The sequence below is a fragment of the Panthera onca genome, chromosome C2 (genome assembly GCF_046562875.1).
Source record: "Panthera onca isolate mPanOnc1 chromosome C2, mPanOnc1 haplotype 2, whole genome shotgun sequence".
Taxonomy (NCBI): Eukaryota; Metazoa; Chordata; class Mammalia; order Carnivora; family Felidae; genus Panthera; species Panthera onca.
This window is the reverse complement of record NC_138347.1, coordinates 101,714,282-101,721,088: the sequence shown is the minus strand read 5'-3', so window position 1 is coordinate 101,721,088 and position 6,807 is coordinate 101,714,282. Positions and strand designations below refer to the sequence as shown.

The window sequence follows — 6,807 nt, the reverse complement described above, 5'->3', positions numbered from 1 at the left end:
GCTCTGTAATACCAGCTTTCAGAGATAATTGTTATGAATTTTGGTGATTATCCTTCTAAATATCTACTGTTATTTAAAATGCATATGATCATATCATAGCCACTTTTAAATATTTTTTAACATACCCATATGCTATGAGCACATTTCCATGTGAATATAAATTGTTAAAAATAATTGTATACATATCCGGCTCCAGTGACATGGTTGGTCCCTGTATTGAATGAGCAGGCTGCACTCTGGTAAAAGGAGGCAGCAGGTTGGGACCTGGTTCCTGAGCATTCTGCTTTGAATCTTCGACCATTAATAATGTCTGGGACAATGTGGAGGGGTCAGAAGAATAGACCAAAGTGGTGGAGAGAAAAGTCTGGGAGAACGGTACCCAGTGGGTGTGTCAGGAGGAGCAAGTTGATTACCAATCCAATGCCCACAAATATGGGAATGACTTCTACAAAATCCACTAAAACGGGTTTTTCGAGGATAGACATTGGCTTTTTACTGAATTCCCAGAGCTAGCACCTAGCCCAAACCAAAACCACTCGAAAGATTTGCTCTCAGAGAACAAGAGAAGTGAAGTAGCTGAATGTAGGAGCAGTGAGGATGGACCTGCTTTAAAATAAAAGAACACTAGTGTTCTTCACATAACCTTGGATGTAAAACGCAAATGCCTCCTGAGGAAGAAAACATAACTCAGAAACTCAGTCACCTGGAAATCTGTGCTGATGAGTTCCCTGGATCCTCCACCACCTAGCCAGCACTCGAGCAGTTGTTCCAGACAAGATGCAGAAGGCTATCAACAGGCTGAGCAGGCTTCTGAAGCACGGAGAGTGATGCTTCTGCAAGATTATGGCCGCTAAGACATGGCTTAGCTTCGGTTTACAAAAAGGTCAGTGTCTCTGTGAAAATTTCTGTGTGAGAGGTGATGGTACTATAGTTTACTTCACACAAGGTGGGCCGGATGCACTTATCACTACTGCTGGACTGGAAAAGTCTCAGAATCTGGTGGATAGCAGATTGCAGCTGAACTGAGGAAATGACAATGTACTGAGTTTGGATTTAGTGCAAATATCGAAAGCCTCTTCTGCCTGGTGCTGGCTGAGAGGCACCCGCCCCTGACATGATATAAGCTCTTTGGGGCTTTTTTAAAAAGAACAATCACAAATGGTGTCTTGTTGATGTAGGAATGTTCAAAAATTGAGACTTAAACCTTGAATGGAAAAATTGCTTTTTATCAAGCTTCTAATAATTGTGCTTCATATTTGTGAAGCCCTTTGAAAGATACTTTCCTCAAGTTTTTTTCTTACTTTGAGATCTCAAAGAGTCTTTCTTGCCATTTTGTAATTTATCATAACTGAAATGTTCATGGAAATCATGAATTTAAAAAGCATCTGGAATTTATTTCCATGTGAAAGTATTATATTTGATAAAGTGTAATTTGATTGTGAGTTGCATTAAATTATTATGGAGGTCCAATACCTGAGCTAGGCAGTCGATGCATACAAAGGTGAGTGAAGGTCTTGTTCAGCGAGAAGCATGTCAAGAGGAATCATCTTTCTTTGCATGTTTTCCTGACTCAAAAACACTGCTTTAAAGAATATCAAAATATGTCCTTGTTACATATTTATTTGGTCATGGTCTCCACAACCTTAGCTCTGTGGAATCTTAAGCATGGTTCTCCCTCTAAGTAACCTCCTTCTTAACAATTAAAAGGATCTTCACTCTTAGTAAAATAAATAAATGATAAGTAAGTAAGTAAATAAATAAATAAATAAATAAATAAAATTGTATACCATACCACTCTATCTCAATATAAAAATATGTTTAAATATTTAAAATTCACTTTTTTTATACCTTTATATAATCTCTATACATCAACTATTAGCCAAAAAAAAAAAAAAAAAAAAAAAAAAAAAGAGAGAAGATGTCTTCTGGAGGAAAATTAAGTTGTCAGTGTATATCTGATATGTGCTTGAATCACGTGTATGCCAGGGATATATGAGAGAGTCAGAACCCTGACCCAGAAGGAAACCCCATTCTCTAAAATTTATCATTTCTCTTTTGAGTGGTCAGATAGAGAACACTTTCATGTTAAGAGGTACTTTAAGATAAAACCATATCTGTTTTTACTCCTATAAAAAAACCTCCTATTCTTAGCAGAAAAAAATAATGTGGAACTCAAAGAACATGCCCATTTAGTATTCATCTTGAATCTTCTTAAATCCTAAAGCAAGGTTGTACAAATCATTATTTCTTGAATGTTTATATTTAAATACATAAATGAAAATACATTAAAGTGAATGGATTTTAAAGAAATGGACTAATCTAGAAATGAAAACAAAATTTGCATGTGTAATTGCTAATGTTCATTAACACTTCACTGTGACAATCCATTGCTTCTGAGGTTCAGGGGAAGCTGCCAGGGAGTTGTCATTGCATTTGTTATCAGTAACTATGTATATTTATACTAAGTACTTTTCAAATGCTCATAACAAAGCAATGTAGCCAATTTTCTTCATTTTAGAAGCAGAAAATTAATTTATTCTAATTATCAACTTCCTATGTTAGTGGTATAAAAGATAAAAGAATAATAATTAAATTGGGTTAGTATTTAGTGAGCACAATGAGACAATTGAAGAGGAATTAGTTTCTGTGCAGGATGAGAGACTTGGGGAAAATTACTGTGGAACACAAATTTGAAATATTATAAATCAATTTAAAGGACATTTGATTAGTTTGTCAAGAGGTTTAGAAAGCATGGTAGAGAACCCAAAAATATGAATGGGATCAAGCTTATGTATGTGTGAGTCATACCCGCTATATGTAAAAATTACTAAGTTTATTCATGGCTAAAATAACCTTTGAAAATTAAACAAAACGTATATAAAAATCTCCGTGTAAAGACTAGGACCAAAACTGTGACTCCAACAGAATTTTAATTCTTTTTGTATGCTCTTCCCTGTTTTTCTTCAGTATTTCTAACTCTTTCAAAGATTTTACATTCCACTGCTGTTTTCCAACATATTGTGAAATGTTTTTGAAATCTGTCACGGACTTCAGATTTATTTTTATCCAGCAATATTCAATTTGTTTCAAGCTGCATTTAGTATTAAGAGCTATAATCATAGATTTGTAAAATTCTGTTGTGTGCTTTAGAGTTATCAGAATGCCAAGTTTAAATTACACTTGATATCTTTAATCTTGAGTATGAAAAGGTATATCAGTCAGAGTCCAGTCAAGAGTCAGAAATCATATCAGGAACCTGAGGAGAATAATTTCTATATAAAGAATTATCAACTAGTAACAGGGAATTAACTATTAAGAGGCATAGAGAACTCTAAACAGAGGAATAGAAGTGGGGAGCAGCCACTGTCTCTAGGGTTTAGGGAGAATAGTAGAGAAAGAAGTAAACTTGAAAGAAAGAGGGTCTCTCTAGACACACACAAACACACACACTCTGCTGGAGAGGGTGGGTCCCTGGTTCACCAGGTGGGAGAGAGTTTTGGAAAGGTTTAACAAGCGAGGAACCCCAGGGTGAGGTGCTGCTGAAAGTCTCTGGGAAGCACCCAGTGAGATTTGCTGGGAAGCCACCAGCTGAATTTCACGATGTAGGAAAAAACAGGAAAGGAATAGAACCAGAAGAGAAGGCCCTTCCTTTTTTTCTTTTTCTTTTTTTTTTAGTGTTTATTTTTGAGAGAGAATGCATAAGCAGGGGAGGTGCAGAGGGAGACAGAAGATCCAAAGCAGGCTCCACACTGACAGCAGAGAGACTAATGTAGGGCTTGAACCCACAAATTGGAGAATCATGACCTGGGCCTAAGTAGTTGCTCAACCCAATGAGCCACCTAGGTGCCCCAGGCCCTTCCTTTTGAGTTGTCCCTCTACTGCTCTCTACTGACAGAATTTAACATTGTGGTGGCCAGCAAAAAAGAGATTTAAATGATTCAGCTCCAGTCCCACAAAGCAGGGGGGGAAAGGTGGATTTGGAGCAGAGGGGCAGTTGATAACCAGCATAGAAGTAAGGGATGGAATATAAGCAGTTTATTGGAGTGTATTTTCAGGAATCAAATAGCTATTTTATTTGTTTTTGTTTGTTTGGTTTTTGTATGCAGTCATTTGCTTTGAGTTTTAATGTTATTATTTCTGGCCTCTTATTCATTCATTCATTCATTCATTCATTCAAATTTTTATTTAAATTCTAGTTAGCTAACATATAATGTGATATTGGTTTCAGTAGTAGAATTTGGTGATTCAGCACTTACATACAACATCCAATTCTTTTTTTTTTTTTTTTTTAATTTTTTAATCTTTATTTTTTAGAGAGAGAGTGTGTGAGTCGGGGAGGAACGGGGGGGGGGGGGGTACAGAATCCAAAGCAGGCTCCAGGTTCTGAGCTGTCAGCACAGAGCCCCACACAGAGTTCGAACCCATGAACCCTGAGATCATGACCTGAGCTGAAGTTGGACAATTAACCGATTGAGCCATCCAGCGCCCCAACAAGTGCCCTCCTTAATACACAACACCCATTTAGCCTGTCTCCCCTCCATCCACCATCAGTTTGTTCTCTAAAGTTAAGAGTCTCTTGTGGTTTGCTTTCCTCTCTTTTATCCCTTCCCATGTGTTCATCGATTTGTTTCTTAAAGTCCAAAAATGAGTGAAATCATATGGTATTTGTCTTTCTCTGACTGACTTATTTCACTTAGCATAATACAACTCTAGCTCCATCCACGTCATTGCAAATGGCAAGATTATCATTCTTTTTGATGGCTGAATAATATCCCGTTATATATATATATATATATATATATATATATATATATATATATATATATAAATACACACGCACACACACACATACATACACCACATCTTCTTTATCCATTCATCAGTTGATTGACATTTGGGTTCTTCCTATAATTTGGATACTGTTGATAATGCATATTGAGGTACATGTGCCCCTTTAAATCAGTGTTTTTGTGTCCTTTGACCTCTCATTTAAAGGAAACTTCAGTATAGTTTCTCACTTCCTGAGAAATAGTAAAGTCTTTGCAGCACATTTATTTTCAGTGAAAATAATGACCTCTTCTTTATGGGTATATACATTGCAATACAATGCAATACATTGTACTTTATCACACATTATCTCAAATATATGCAGAATGCATTCATATACTTATTTTCCTGATGAAGAAATCATAGTTTATGGAGGCAAAATGACCACCTAGGGCCTTAGAGCTAATAAGCAGCAGAGCTAATACCTTAGAAAAAAACAAAAACGTGTCCCTGATTACAAGGTATGTACTGTGTCTTTTGATATTGATGATTTTTAGTTCACCCATGGAGCTTCTGCTAGTCAATGACTTGCTTACGTTCAACCAACTGTTTGAGGGGGAAATATTACTACTAGAGCTCAGACTGCTCAATCTTTGCTTAGGCTTTTATTTTCATTATGTGTTCCATTCCTGAAATACTGTCAACGGTGTTTGCTATATAAATGAGACAAAAGAGGAGGCAGGAAAACAACTAGTATTAAAATACTCTGAACAACAACTCTGAATATATCTATATATATAGATATATATATATATTACAGCCATTATTGGACTAATGTGTATTGGGTATCTGTAAAAGTTGCAGAGTTAACATTCTGTAAGTAATATGCTTTGGGACAAGGTTTGAGCTTTTTAAAATAACATCTGACCTAACCTGACTGATACTAAAAGTAAACAGGGGGATCATAAGCATAAGTCCAAACAAGAGTTACTGAAATGTTCATATTTTTTTGATTCAGAGTGAGATAAGATCTACTAGAGTTGACCTGCTGGCTAGCATTCAACTCTGTATTTATAGTTCTTTAAAATACTTATCATTACAATAATAATAAAATAAAAAGAACATGCCACTTCAAAAACATTTTAATTCCCTACAAAATAGAAAAAAAAACTATTAATCATAGGTGAATTATAGAGTATACAAAAAAAAGGAGTATGTGTTAAGATTTGTGGCAACAATTATTATAGGGAACTCATCCAATTTCTCGTTGCAGCTCTGTTTACTTTACTAGTTAGGGATTTAGGTTGTTTCTTTATGCTTTTGGCTTTATTCTATCAATCTATTTCCATCATTTTGTCCATAATAAAACCCAGTCTGCCATGTTTATATAACTTATTTAGTCATTAGGTTTTCTAATAATGGCAACAGAAGCTGAAATGATTTTTGTTTAAGGATGATTATATTTTTAAATTACATATTTAACTTACATTTTTTTTCTATTCAGATTTCTTACCACCATCCACAGTCTAACCAGTCTCCCTTATTTCCTATCACTATCACCCCAGGCACTAAAATCCAGCCAAGAAGACCTTCTTTCTTTCCTTGAACATAAAAGTTTTTCATCCAAGTGTTAGATACACTGTTAACTTCTGGAATGGGTCTTACCTCAATACTTCATACAGTTGGATCCCTCTCATTTGGTATGTTTCAGGTTAAATATCATCTACCTGATGGTAGTTTCTTGCCCTTCCAGTAGAAAAGAGCCCCCACAAAAAAAACAAAAAACAAAACACACACACAAAAAAAACACCCAATACTCTCTACTCTCATCCCTGTTTTTGTCTGTTTCTCATCAGCATCCAATTCTTTTCGATCAAAAATATTTTACATTTTATTTCAAGTACTGCACTTTTGACAAACTGGAAAAACCAGAAGTACCCAATTCATTTTTGAATCTAGAAAGATCTTATTATATGGAAAAACATACTGTATCAAAAGTAGAATCTAATATGATTGAGAAAATGTGGTTCAAAGGCAATA

General features: G+C 35.3%; 1 pseudogene; it reads left to right on the top strand.

The window, feature by feature from the left end:
- Positions 1 to 220: 220 nt before the first annotated feature.
- Positions 221 to 748, top strand: LOC145712435 (tRNA N(3)-cytidine methyltransferase METTL2B pseudogene; annotated as a pseudogene).
- The last annotated feature ends 6,059 nt before the right edge of the window (positions 749 to 6,807 follow it).